We start from the raw sequence: 15,337 nt of genomic DNA, 5'->3' as shown, positions 1-15,337 counted from the left end.
TAATAATGGTTAAGAGTAGGAACACTCATATTCAAAACCATCACAGCTTAATATTCTATCTTCATGAAACCTTAAAGAACGCAAACAACAATATAATCTTAATATATATTATTTCACAAACTTTCAAAAGCGAAAGCACGATCTTTCATTTCCATGACGCACCAACTAGTACAATATAAAAGAAATACAGTATAATCTTCCAGTGGATTATCACACCGATACAAGATATGTGTGGCTACAAAGGCTTTCATTTGTAAATTAAGTTGTTTCAACATTCACACTGATGCGTTCTCTTCATGTTGGGGCGAATTAACAGCATCTCAAATGAGAAGTAACAAAAACATATCTTTCACAAACTTTACCCTGGCATGACGTTTAATTAGACTGATTCATCAATGGCTTCCTCGAGCAACAAATATGTAGTTGGCCATCTGCTACTTCAACCTGGTAAGTGGGTAATTATGTTTTTGCAACTTGCCTTACAAAACTTGGATATTTCATTTGGTAACTCTAGCATTTTTGTCGCATTATTTCTTCATTATTTGTTACATTTCCCAAAAACAAAGGAAAATAGGTATCTTAATAATAAACAAATAATTACAAATACATCACCTCCTATGACTTTTCTCCAGGGTTAATTATCTTATCGCGATTTAAATTGCTAACATGCGGAAACATTTTTTTCCCATATGACGTTTTAGCTTTCCGATACGTGCAACCTATTCCTCACACAAGTCACATTTATATGGCCTTTTACCAGAGTAGATTCGCATACGATGTTTCAGGCTACCGATGAGAAAACAATTTCTCACACAAAAGTCACATTTCTATGGCTTTTCACCAGTGTGAATTCGCAAATGACCTTACATGTGATCGATCTGTGAAAACGTGTTCCTACACAAGTCACATTTATGTGGCTTTTCACCAGTGTGAATTCGCATATGAAATATCAGGTTACAGACCTGTGCAAACGATTTCCTACACGTCACATTTATATGGCTTTTCACTGGTGTGAATTCGCAAATGACCTTTTAGGTGACTGACCAGTGAAAATGATTTCTTACACACGTCACATTCATATGGCTTTTCACCAGTGTGAATTCGTATATGACGTTTCAGGTTACTGATCTGTGCAAACGGTTTCTCACAAACATAACATTTATATGGTCTTTCACCAGTGTGAATTCGCATATGACGTTTCAGGTGACTGACCTGTGAAAACGATTTATCACACACGTCACATTTATATGGTTTTTCACCAGTGTGATTTCGCATATGACGTTTCAAGTTACTGACCAGTGCAAACGATTTATCACATACGTTACATTTATATGGCTTTTCACCAGTGTGAATTCGCATATGGCGTGAACTGAACTGAAAATCATGAACTGCAACAATTAAGTCAATACTCTGTGAACAGCTTAAAAATGGTTAAGAGTAGAAACACTTATATTCAAAAACAACATAGCTTTATTCTATATTCATGAAAACACAAAGAACGCAAACAAAAACATAATCCCAACATAATATTATTTCATAGATTTTCAAAAGCAAAGGCACGATCTTTCATTTCCATGACGCACCAACTAGAACAATAAAAAAAATACAGTAAAATCATCTACTGCAGTGGTTCCCAACCTGGGGTTCGCGGACCCCTTGGGGGTCCGTGAGAAAGCATTTAGTGGTCCGCGATTACCTTGATGAATTTTGAAAAAAAAACGAAAAGCGACCTTTTTACTTTCATTTCTTTCTTTAAATGCAAATGTGTCAAGCTCAAGCCCGCGAAGATAAACTGTACCGGCATGCATTAAAATAAATCTGCTGCTGCCTACAGTGTGTACATTGACCTTAAACTACATCTACCACAATGCATGTCGATTACAGTCAAATCAGGGTTGGCTCGTCTATTACGTTCCGTAATAGAAAGCAGAGAGAAAAATTTTGCGCACATTTGGAAACCCTGCAAATCTCATTTCAACGTTATTTTAATTTAGAACACCTGCCGAACGAAGTTGAAACATGGATTCGAAATCCTTTTCTTTTTGACTTAAACAACATTAGCGATGACGATCTCAGTAAAGATGACCTAATTGATTTGAGATCAAAAAAGTTATTACGTATTGAATTTCATTCAATAACTGTGTTTTGGTGCTCACAACTGCAAACCTACCCATTCTTGGCAAAGCAAGCGATTGTAGTTTTGTTACCATTCATAACCACTTACCTTTGCGAGGCAGGATTCTCAGCTCTTGTTACAATAAAAACTAAACATTGAAATCACTTGGACGTTAAAGATGACATGCGTGTTGCATTGTCAAAAACTCAACCACATTTCAGTCGTTTAGTTCAGGAAAGGCAACAACAGCCTTCTCATTAAATTTGCTTATGTTGAAAAAGTTTCGGCATGGCACTTTGGGTCACCTTAATATTCAAATACTGCTGACGTTTCTTGAACAATTCATTTATTTTCTTATTTGAGCAACAGTTTAACCTGATGTTTGCCGCAGCAGGAGTCATAGCGGCAATGCAATATGACACAGTACAGTAGTTGAGTAGCATAATTATTACAATAGTCAATAGTATGTTAATTGAGTTTCAGGAAAAATTTAGGTAGGGGTCCGCAGAATTAATAATTTGTCCAAAGGGGTCCGTGACAACAAAAAGGTTGGGAACCACTGATCTAGTGACTTATCACGCCAAAATAAGTTATGTGTGGCTGCAAAGTCTTTCATTTGTCAATTGAGTTGTTTCATCGTTTATATTTTTATATCACACATCACATTTATATGGCTTTTCACCAGTGTGAAAGCGTATATTACCTTTCGGGCTATCGACCCGTGCAAACCATTACTCACACATGTTACATTTATACATCTTTTCACAAGTGTGAATCATCTTATGTCGATTTAAACTACTATGTTGTGAAAATGATCTTAGACATAAATCACACTTGTATGGTTTTTCACCAGTGTGACTTCTCTCATTAATTTTCAATTTCACCACAAGTTCTTGGTTATTGATTCCATATAGTTCACAATTAGAAGGTAAAGTGAGTTAAGTTAGAAGGTGAAGTAAAGTTAGAAGGTGAAGTTAATTATTAATTTGAACTGGTAATGCATTAGTTGGCCAAACAAAATCAGTTGTTACAAATATGTATAACCTGTTACTGACTAGCGCAAACGATTTCTAACACACATCACATTTATATGGCTTTTCACCAGTGTGAATTCGCATATATCGTTTTTGGATACTGACGAGTGTAAACAATCTCATAGAAGTAACATTTATATTGCCTTTTACCAGTGAGGATTCGCATATGACGCTTCAGGCCACTGATAAGTGCAGACGACTTGTCACACAATTCACATTTATATTGGTTTTCACCAGAATGAATTCGCATGTAATCGTTCAGGTGATTGATGTATGAAAACGATTTCCTACACACGTCACATTTATACGGTAATAAGTAAATTCGCATATGACCTTTCAGGTTAGTGACCTGTTCAAATGAGTTTTCAAACACATCACATTTATAATGCTTTTCACGAACTGTGTGAATTCGTATATGATCTTTCTGGTTACCGATCTGTAAAAACGATTTCTCACACACTTCACATTTATATGGCTTTTCACCAGTGTGAATTCGCATATTACCTTTCAAGTGATCGACGTGTGACCACGATTTCTTACACGTCACATTTATACGGCTTTTCACCAATGTAAATTTGCATATTACCTTTCAGGAGATCGACGTGTGACCACGATTTCTTACACGTCACATTTATACGACCTTTCACCAATGTAAATTTGCATATGACCTTTCAGGTTACCGACCTGTGCAAACGATTTCTCAGACACGTCACATTCATATTGCCTTTTACCAATGTAAATTCACATATATCCTTTCAGGTTACTGAAAGATGTGAAATCAAACATTATTAAGTCTTTGTTTATCGACCTTTTGTCAAATCTGTTGAAACAGTTTCAGTAGTATTTTCTTCCATAGTTGGACAATGCCAAATTAGATTGCATTCAAATTCCATTTGCAATGCTAAACCAAAGCAAATTGCCAAACACCTCCTTGCTAACTCTCAGGAAGAATTTGCCCATGTAATTTCTGAATGTAAGTTGCGGCTTAAAGTTTCTGCTTAATGCTTCACACCTTTTTGATGTTAGAGCGGAATGCGAATCATCTTCTGACTCAGCAGCAACCGCACTCCTGCCGTTAGTATTGCTATATCTGTGCGGGCCAGCGTTTTCAAAGTTAGCACTTAGCAGCAATCAAAGCACAATACCGTTCACGCCTACGAAACAATACCACTGCCTTGGAACCAGCAGCAAAAAACATTTAGTCATGGCTGTACTTGCTTTGTAGCCAGAGCTTCAGACTAGAGTCAGAGGTATTTTGACGTGTCCTGAGACGGAGTCGTAAAAAAAGCCTTGCCCACGATTTACTGCACCGAGGAAACCTATTTTAATAAATTATTACCTGTCTGAAAATTATCGCAGTGGACGTAGGTCTTTTAACTGCGTTGTTGTTGCATGTTGTCAGTGTTGTTGTTGCATTTACGGCATTTTGTCATAATCGAGACTGAAAAGTGTGAAGGAACTTCAAACGGAATGTTTCTAGAACAGCTTTCAAATATTCCAACTATTCAGCTATATAGCTATATACTATATAGTCTACATTTAATGATCAATGTCAAAAATGAATGTCAGGACATACATGAACTTAAAAAGGACCCAATTCCTCTTTTCTTATTTTTTAATTGCACTTTTTGTGTTTTTTCGATTTTTTTCAGTGTCTTCTAACTCATATATGAATACCTGCAAATGTTTCAAGTCTAAAAATGAAAAATACCTCCTCAATGTTTCCATTGATTTCATGAAGGGCCCAACTCCAGCAATAGGACCCTTGTTGCACTCGGTCAGTGAAACAAATCAGGTCTATAGCTCAGTTGACAGCACAAGAAACTACACCAAAAGACCAAAGAAGCAAACAAGTACATCAGAAAGCGACGACGACAAGAAGGCGATGATATCAAGCTGAAAATTGCTTATACCACACTACCATAGTATCATAATCATAATATACTGTATGTATAGTTTGAATTTCAATTAAACATTAATTATTGTGAGGTTAAAACGTCTTCTCTACTTCAGAAAATATCACAACTATGAACAACTCCTGTCCAGAAACATTAAACAACAAATTATTGATGAAGAGTTATTAAAAGCAATAAAAAAGGAACATTCAAATGAAAAAAAAATTCAAAACTAAAATATAAACAGTCGAAACTTCATAGTGAATAAAAGGATGCACGGCTGCATACAAAATAATCGCGATCAAACAAAAACATCTCTTAACATTCACTTACCAAGAACAGTGGAAATTACAAAATAACAAATCGCATTTTATGACTTTACATTCCAGTCAATTATCTTATGCCTATGGTGTTTCAAATAGGCACGCGAAAACGCTTTTCCATATTCAGTTCATCACATCTATAAGGCTCTTCACAAAAACGAATTATCACATCGTCGTTAACAAGCTGAACTATCGTAAGTCCAAACGTTTCAAAATTGCGTTTTGGACTGATTTGGTATCTTTAGACTATAGTTTAGTTTGGTAAAGCATTGTAACTCCATCTACTTTAGTTTTGATGATGCAGACTGCAAAACGATCAACTATAGTAAGTCTACTTTACATTTTGTTGAACTATAGTAAATAGGAGTTACGATAGTTTTGCAAAAAAGAAAAAAAATGAGGCTTACGATACTCCGCTCTGAATGCAATTTTACACGTTTCACGTTAACATTCCCGGCACTTTTAGTTACTTTTAAAATACTTTGTCTACATCTTGTGTTGAAACTGCGATGTTTATGTGTACATCATTTTGTTGCGCAATGTGCACAACTATTTTGATCTTAACGTTCAATTTTTGCCAAAATGAATTATCGTTTTTTTAAAATCAAACCTCTATGTTAAAAACGATGTTTAGTTGTTATGCCTTGTGTTAGAGAACTTTTAGAAAGATCATGCAATGAACAAAAAAGACAGGGTATAACTTTAAAATTCAATTTTATCAAAACTGTATTTTGGAGTTATAATAATTCAGTTTATTAACGACGAAGCACTTTCAGGCTACCGATCTGTGAAAACAATTATTCACATGCGTCACAACTAAATGGCTTTTCAACAGAATGAATGAGGACAGGTTTTTTCAGGTTACCGACTACCGACTTCTGCAAACGATTTCTAACACAATTCAGATTTATATGGCTTTTCACCAGAATGAATTCGAATATGACCTGTCAGGTTACCGACCTGTGCAAACGATTTCTCAGACATGTCACATTTGTATGGCTTTTCACCAGTGTGAATTCGCATATGACGTTTCAGGTCACTGACACGTGCAAACGATTTCTCACACACGTCACATTTATATGGCTTTTCACCAGTGTGAATTTGCATATGACGTTTCAGGATACTGACCCATGCAAACGATTTTTCACACACGTCACATTTATATGGCTTTTCACCAGTGTGAATTCGCATATGACCTTTCAGGTGACTGACCTGTGCAAACCATTTCTCACACACATCACATTTATACGGCTTTGTACCAGAATGAATGAGCACATGCTTTTTCAGGTTACCGACCTGTGCAAACGATTTCTTACACACGTCACATTTATACGGCTTTGTACCAGAATGAATGAGCACATGCTTTTTCAGGTTACCGAAACGTGCAAACGATTTCTCACACACGTCACATTTATATGGCTTTTCACCAGTGTGAATTCGCACATGATCTTTCAGGTTACAGAGCCCTGCAAACGATTTCTTACAAACGTCACATTTATATGGCTTTTCACCAGTGTGAATCATCTTATGTCGATTTAAACTACTATCTTCACAAGGTAGATTTAAACGATCTGTCTTAGCCTGATGCTGCGAGTTTGCTGTGGCAATATCTGGAGTCCTCGCCATCCTCTTCATGGACACCTTAGAAAAACAGACACTACGGAACCAGACAAACCTCACCCTCTACAGACGATACGTTGACGACACATTCTTGCTGACAGTCAACAACAAGGAAGCCCAAGCTATCCAAAATGCTCTCAACCAAGCGCACCCAGCTATTAACTTTGAAATAGAACTACCAACAACAGACAACGCCATCTCACTACTGGACTTCACCATAAAAATCGACAAAGACGGTACAATCCACCACGAGTTCTACCAGAAAAAAGCAAAGGCAAAGCTACTCCCACACTTCAACTCGGCCCTACCCACAAGTACTAAGAAGACCATACTCTTAAACGAAACACAGAGAAGAAAAGATAGATGTTCCTCGCCCAATAAAGCAACACCACACTTGACGGAATTTGAGAAGACAATCGAAGAAAACGGATACCCCAAAGACTTTCTTAAACAACCACCCAGACGACGACGACACCAGCAAAACAGACAAACCCCCCAGACACCATATAACCCAATACATTTTTAATTTCCATATATGAGCGACGACGCGGACCGTAAAGCAAAGAAAGTTTTCAAAGACCTGGATCTGCCAGTCCGCCTTTTTCGACGCTCACGAACCCTCAAAAACGCCCTTCAAAAACCAAAAAAATACGAACCTTGCCGGCTACAAAACTGCCCACTACGGAACGATGACATATGTACCACCAAGAACTGTGTCTACAAGATCGCATGCAAGAAATGCAGGGAAAGCTACATAGGCAGCACGATTCGACCACTACACTCCCGCATCAAAGAACACCTCAGCTCAGACAAAAGCTCGGTTTTTAATCATCAACAACAGTGTCACACCGACTTTGAATTTACAATAATTGCCCGAGAAAGTGACGCAGTAAAATTACGTTTCAAAGAGGCCATATTCATCAGTAGACAAAATCCTAAAATCAACAACCGTGCCGAAAGGGAAGAACTACGTCATATAATCTACTAATCAACTGAAAACAAAAAATTTTGCAACATAAAACGCCTAACAACACAGAAACTCAACAACCAGCAGCCTCAAGCTAAACGAAAGAACCACACTAAAGAACCACTCACTGACTTCAACACCATTCATCATAGCACATGACTAGGGAACTGTGTTCCGAAAGCTTGCGCAACTTACTATTGCCACAGCAAACTCGCAGCATCAGGCTAAGACAGATCGTTTAAATCTACCTTGTGAAGTAAGCTACGATCATGCTGCTAAAAGCGAAACTCAATCAATTAAAAAACTATGTTGAGGAAATGATTTTACACATAAACCACACTTGTGTGGTATTTCACTAGTGTGACTTCTCTCATGAATTTCCAAATTCATCACTTGTTCTTGGTTATTGATTCCATAATATGGTTCACAATCTTCAAGTACTTCAAGCTTTACTGGAATTACTTGACTTTGATTCATGGTAAAAGGTGAAGTAAATGGTTGATTTGAATTAGTGATGCATTAGCGATGGTTGACCAAACAAAATCAGTTAACTTACAAAGTATGAACAATATTGCAGGAAAAACAGCCTATAATCTGAAACATAAGAAACAAACAGTGAAAAATTCAACATTGCTGAACAGTATGAATAGTCGAATAATGATCTCCAAAATATCACAAGTGAAATTCTATATTCATGAAAGCACAAACAATGAGCAAAAAATGAAATTTTGAAAAGTAATAATAATATCAAACAAACTTTTAACGAAAGCACAGACTTTTAGTTCCATGTTACACAAACTAATATAAAACATAATTGAATTCGCGTATGGCGCTTCAAATATTTAACTTAAAGTAATGTAGAAGTGATTTACAGCATATACACCACACATGTGGTGTTTTTTGGTAACAATGATGTGAAATCAAACATTATTAAGTCTCTGCTCATCGATCTTTTGCCAAATCTGTTGGAACAATATCAGTAGTATTTTCTTCGAAAATTTGACAATGCCAAATTAGATTGCATTCAAGACCTATTTGCAATGCTAAACCAAAGCAGACTGCTACTGTGGACAGTCATATTTGTTAAATGTTTCAAAGCTGTTTATTGGCGGCACTTCCACACGATTTTCTATGCTTGTTCGAAGACCTTATGCAAACTATCAATCATCAACACGTTCTAGTGACTGCTTTGCAAACAACATATTGACTAGTGAATGCATGGCCCCTCGAAGGCTTGGGAGATGCAGCTCGCCAAACACATATCAGTTTGGTCGACCAATGCGATCCACAGTCGGACATTGAATGAACAATGTTTCTGTATGCTGTGCAGCTAATGCTTGCATATGAGGCTGTGTGTGTGCAAGGGTTGATGTTTGGGGTTGGATGTTAACCCTCCATAAAAACAAAACATTGTGTAATTAGTAGCTTATGTGAGGCTATTTATCAGATTTTCCTCGATAGTTTTAGTAATACCTTAACCATATTTGTCTGACTTGAGACAATATTTTCCAGTACAATGCTCTGGAATTTCCTTCAAGTGTTAATTGGTTGTTCTTTGCAAACAATTCAATTCAACATCTTTGGAACACAAACTAATATTAGCATCTGCTTCTTTTTTATGACGCAAATATGTATCAGATTTATTGAAATCTGAATAACAATTTAAATAATCCACTAAATAATCTTGGTTATTGATTGTATAAGCTTCACTAACTTCAAGCCTCACAGGAATTGATTTATGTTGATTTATAATAAAGGTTTTGATATAGTTTGAATTTCAATCAAAAATTAATTATTGTGAGGTTAAAACGTGTTCTCAACTTTAAAAAATACCACAACTATGAACAACTCCTGTCCAGAACACATAAAACAAATGAAGAAGAGTTATTAAAAGCAATCAAAAAGGAACATTCAAATGAAAGAAAATACAAAACTAAAAAAATGAACAGTCGGAAATTTCATAGTAAAAAAATGATGCACGGTTGCAGACAAAATAATCGCTATCAAACAAAAACAACTCTTAATATTCATTCACCAAGAACAGTGAAAATCACAAAATAACCAATCGCATCATATGACTTTACATTCCAGTGAATTATCTTGTGGTGTTTCAAATCGGCACGTTAAAACGCTATTTCATATAACATTTAAATAGTGTTTCATCAGAACGATTTCACATATGACCTTTCAGGCCACGACCCGTGCAAACGATTTCTTACACGTGTCACATTTATATGGCTTTTCACCAGTGTGAATCATCTCATGTCGATGTAATTCACATGAATTACATTTGTATGGCTTTTTACCGGTGTGAATTCTTTTGTGAATTTTCAATTTTACCACTTGTTCTTGGTTATTGATACCATATGGTTCACAATCTTCAAGTATTTCAAGCTTTACTGGAACTGCTTCACTTGGATTCATGTTAAAAGGTGAAGTGAATAGTGTATATAAATTTTCAAATAACTTTGGAATATTAGCGATTAACAAGGTCAGTGATTTCATCAGGACCCCATAACCATCGCTACGAAAAGAGATGGCACAAAAGCATGTTGGCAGATTACTGTTGGAGAATTGCATAACAACACCTTTGGAGCAAATCTACAAGCGAAAGAACTACAAGCTGAAATGTTTGCCTGAACAGTGCCTAATTTGATATTATCTATTCATGTGGTCTGTAAATATTAGTTTGCCCATACACTTATCTGCATATTTGATAAATATTTTAAAGCTGTGTATTGGCGGCACTCCACACAATTTTCTATGCTTTTTCAAAGGCTTTATGAAAAGAAATTCAGTTGGAGCTGAAGCCAGTTGTTTGAAAAATAGCTCCGACTCCGATGCATTTCATAAGATGCTACTACCATTGGCTTAATTCACATAATTTAACAGCAATCCTTCACAAAATTAAGAATTTGTGTACATTATCAAATGGCGAATTAACGAATATGTTTTGAAATGCAGTGCCGCATCATATTTTGAAGAAAGTACCTTAAATTTACAAAGTTGTGCAATTTTTTAGAAATTAAATTGCAGTCCCCAGTATCGTATTTGGCTTATTTGTTGTTTTGATTATTCTTGAAAAGACAACAGGGGCGGCTCGATAATGTGTGCTGTGGCGTTGCAGCACTCCCATAAAAATTTTCACAAAAAAATTCTCAAATATCTTAGCGTTTCTTCTGCCCAAAGTGTATTTTATGTTGTCTGTTCACAGAATCGCTGACTGTTATAAGTGTAAATATTAAGTAAAAATGCTGTTTTAAAACAGCATACGAGCAGAATGGCAGTGTTGAGTAAAAATGGCAGTGTGAAAAGTCGATGAGTGTCTGGCGTCATGGTATAGTCAAAAGCAGCCTACATCGCAATAGTGACGACAGTGTAAATCCGCCTATATGTTGTGAAACTACGCATTGGTAAGTGTTGTGCAATAAATCAATTAGTAGGTTACGTTTTTGCTTATTAGCATTACGGTAGTCTTAGTTACAGAAGAACGTAAATAGGGAGACACTAGTAAAACTGATACTATTAAGAATACGTCTACTTCCCATAATTGAAAAAAACTGCTGGAATTTAATATGTCATGCAATATTGCAATGCATGCAAGACTCAAGAACTCAATAAAACAAGCCAAAACGTATCAAGGAGCTGATAAACTCTGATCATAATCCAGTTGAAGTACAAGTTCAAATAAATCATTTCTATTGATGAGTTCTTTTCATGTAAGTGAATTAACAACATCTCATATGAAAAATAACAAAAACATATCTTTCACACATTTCACACTTGCATGACGTTTTAACTAAAATGATTCATCAATGGCTTTTTCAATCAACAAAAGATGAAAATAGTATTTTATAATCAGAGGTGGGCATTAGGGTGTACCATTTTTCAAAACGTTTTTAGAAATTAGTGCGGCTATGTATTACGGGTTTCCACTTCTGTTAAAAAGTATTTTGGTAGAGTTTCAGAATTTTCCCGCCAAAACTGTGGTTCTGCCGCCATTTTGAAAAAATGGCGGCCAGATAACATATTATGAAAATCTACAGCCTTGAACTAGCGTAATGTGATCATATAATATGTCGATTACGGGGTTTTTGGGGTCGCAGAACACGAATTTGGAGTCAAAAATGCTCTACGGCAACAAATTTGTAAAGTAAATTTTGACATATAGATGTGACCACACTGTTTTGGACTGCAGATTTACAAAAAAAGAGCATCTTATTGTCATTTTAACCTTGAAATGCATGTATGCATAAACTTTTCTAGTCGGTGTGATTATATCAATCTGCATGAGGGGAAAATTAGCATGTACTTTCTCGTGTACTTTCACATCCGATGAAAACCTACTAACTAGTCTACAGTAGCCTGTACTTAGTTACTAACCGTACTTAGTTACTAACCTACCTATTCACTAACTAATGGACGGCAGACCAAAAGGTTCGAAAAACCGAAGTGAACTGTCCCAACTGGGTAAATGCTGTACTTCTACACGACGAAGATCATCATTAGCTACATTGACTCGAAGAGTATAGCTAGTGATCGTACGCAAGTTACAAGATTCAGATCCGTTATGCCACTGAATGAGACGGCTGGTGAAGCATACCGGTCATTGGCACAAAGACCAAAAAGAAAGTACTTCCTCATTGGGAACACTAGCAAAGACTAGGTGTTTCTAAGCTTCCTAAAAGCTCTGACGTTCTTGCTAGGCTGTTGTTCCTCAGAGACGAAAGTCACAGACCGATCAACCAATCCATCGTGATAGCAAGGGAGGAAATTCGCCAGGCATGGAAACATCATTTTAGCGTGGATTTGGCAAGCAAAACGAGAAACAGTCTGAACAGAGAAAGAATCGTGTAAGGTTATTGTTAAAAATTCGGATATAGACCGACATCTGAAGAATTTGTATGAAACTTGGTATCAACTACTGTAGAACTTGATTCCAGGCGGGAGAGGAATAATAGTGATTCATTTAAAAAACGTTTCCATGATATGGAAGAAAATCTCAAGGATCCTCTGGATATTTGTAAGACTACTTGGTCAATTCTCATGCATTCTGGTATCATTGACTGGGAGACAGATCTGGAACATCTGAAAAATCAGCTCCAGCGAGATCAAGTAGGTTGCGCATTAGGCAGAGATGCTCTGTAGAAAAGACGGGACAGCTAAAGAAAAACGACACAGCGCAGCTTGTGAAAGGAAACAGAAAGACGATGTTGCTGACAATCTGAAAACAGTAAAGTTGGACTTAAGTACAGATGAAGAAACAGAAAGTGACAGTGACAACAGGAAAACTCCTGAAAAGAAGAGAAAGAAAATGGATATTATGTCGCCTACAGCTTTAACATCTGGTCGACTTGGATTCAGCAATTATAGGCAAAGAACAATGTTCGTGGCTGCTGCAGTTCAAGCGTCCGGCATACAAGTCGAAGATACTAATATCTCAGTCACAACAGCTCATAGACTGGCTAATAAGACTAGGTCCTCTCATTCCCAAAATGTCAGAAATGAGTTCCAGGCCTCTGATTTGGCAATAATTCACTGGGACTGTAACATTCTGAAAATGAGAGGAAATGTTTCATCAAAACAGTGCTGTGTATATGTGTCTGGCGTTAGTTTTGATGATGAAGGTAATGCAGAAATAAAGCAGCTGCTGGGGGTGCCTGAGCTACCAGACGGCACCGGATCATTTCAGAAACAGGCCGTAATAAAGTTGGTGGAAGACTGGAGAGTGAAAGGTGCCGGTGTTTGATACGACTGCCGCCAATTCAGGGAAGTGGCAAGGTGCTTGTACATTGCTGGAGGCAGCAATTGGGAAAGCAATTCGGAACTTACTGATAAAGAGTGGCAACAAATACCAGTATCAGAATGGAAAAAATTCAGTAATTAGGCTATAAGAAACTAAACAAATTTGTTTTGAACGTAAGGGTGGTCAACGGTGGTCAAGGGTGGTCAACTATTGCGGAACGCGGGGTTGTGCTAATCACTGATTTTATGGACAAGTGTTCTGACAAGAGCCACCGGCAAGCTATCTTTCTTGTCGTGCAAAGGCACAGAGAACAGTTCTCAGATTACAAAAAAGCTACCTTAGCCAAACTCAATTGTTAAAGAAATGCATGAAGAATTCAGTGAAATGAGTGTTTGCATAACTGTGGTAGGCTGTTGCGTTGATGAAATACTGGGAAGTGAAATCAATCAAGACTGAAGAAACCGGGATGGATCATGTTTGAGAGTGATTAACTCAATTTGTTTGTAAATGAATCGTGTTGTTATTTCAAAAGTTTGACAATATTTAAAGATTATTCATTCTGGGATGAGGTATTCTTGGTCAGGTTGTGTCCATGTCTGTAGAATTTCACCATAAATTTCAAGTGATAAAATTTCACTTTCCAAAATTGTTCTCGTAGAGTATTTTTGACTCCAAATTCGTGTTCTGTGACCCCAAAAACCCCGTAATCGACATATCATATGATCACATTACGCCAGTTTAAGGCTGTAGATTTTCATGATATCTTACATGGCCGCCACTTTTTCAAAATGGCGGCAGAACCACAGTTTTGGCGGGAAAATTCTGAAACTCTACCAAAATACTTTTTAACAGAAGCGGAAACCCGTAATACATAGCCGCACTAATTTCTAAAAACTTTTTGCAAAATGGTACACCCTAGTGGGCATTCACCACTTCAACCTGACATTTCAAGCTACCAACGCATGCAAACGATTTCTCACACACATCACATTTATATGGCTTTTTAAAAGTGTAAATTCGCATACGACGTTTCAGGTTGCAGACCTGTGCAAACGATTTCTCACAAAAGAAACATTTATATGGTTTTCATCAGTGTGAATTCGCATATGACTTTTCAGGGTACCAACTTTTGCAAACGATTTCTCACACGTCACATTTATATGGCTTTTCATCAGTGTGAATTAGCATAATATGACGTTTCAGGCTACCGATACGTGGAAACGATTTCTCACATGTGTCACATTTATATGGCTTTTCACCAGTGTGAATTCGCATATGACGTGTCAGGCTACTGACTTTTGCAAACGATTTCTCACACGTGTCACAATTATATGGCTTTTCGCCAGTGTGAATTCGCATATGACCTGTCAGGTTACTGACCCGTGCAAACGACTTCTCACACACATCACATTTATATGGCCTTTCACCAGTGTGAATTCGCATATGACGTTTCAGGCTACCGACTTGTGAAAACGATTTCTCACACATGTCACATTTACATGACATTTCACCAGTATGAATTCGCATATGACGTGTCAGGCTACTGACTTCTGCAAACGATTTCTCAAACATGTCACATTTATATGGCTTTTCGCCAGTGTGAATTCGCATATGACTTTTTAAGTGATCCCTCGTA

The 15,337-nt window shown here is 36.9% G+C and overlaps 1 pseudogene; it reads right to left on the bottom strand.

Moving 5' to 3' along the window:
- Window positions 1-978: 978 nt before the first annotated feature.
- The window catches only part of LOC145783648 (uncharacterized), a 47,754-nt pseudogene continuing 33,395 nt past the window's right edge, over window positions 979-15,337 (bottom strand).

This window comes from Aplidium turbinatum, chromosome 14, assembly GCF_918807975.1.
Source record: "Aplidium turbinatum chromosome 14, kaAplTurb1.1, whole genome shotgun sequence".
Lineage (NCBI taxonomy): Eukaryota > Metazoa > Chordata > Ascidiacea > Aplousobranchia > Polyclinidae > Aplidium > Aplidium turbinatum.
Note: the sequence above shows the minus strand (reverse complement) of the source record. Positions and strands in the feature narration are given on the sequence as shown.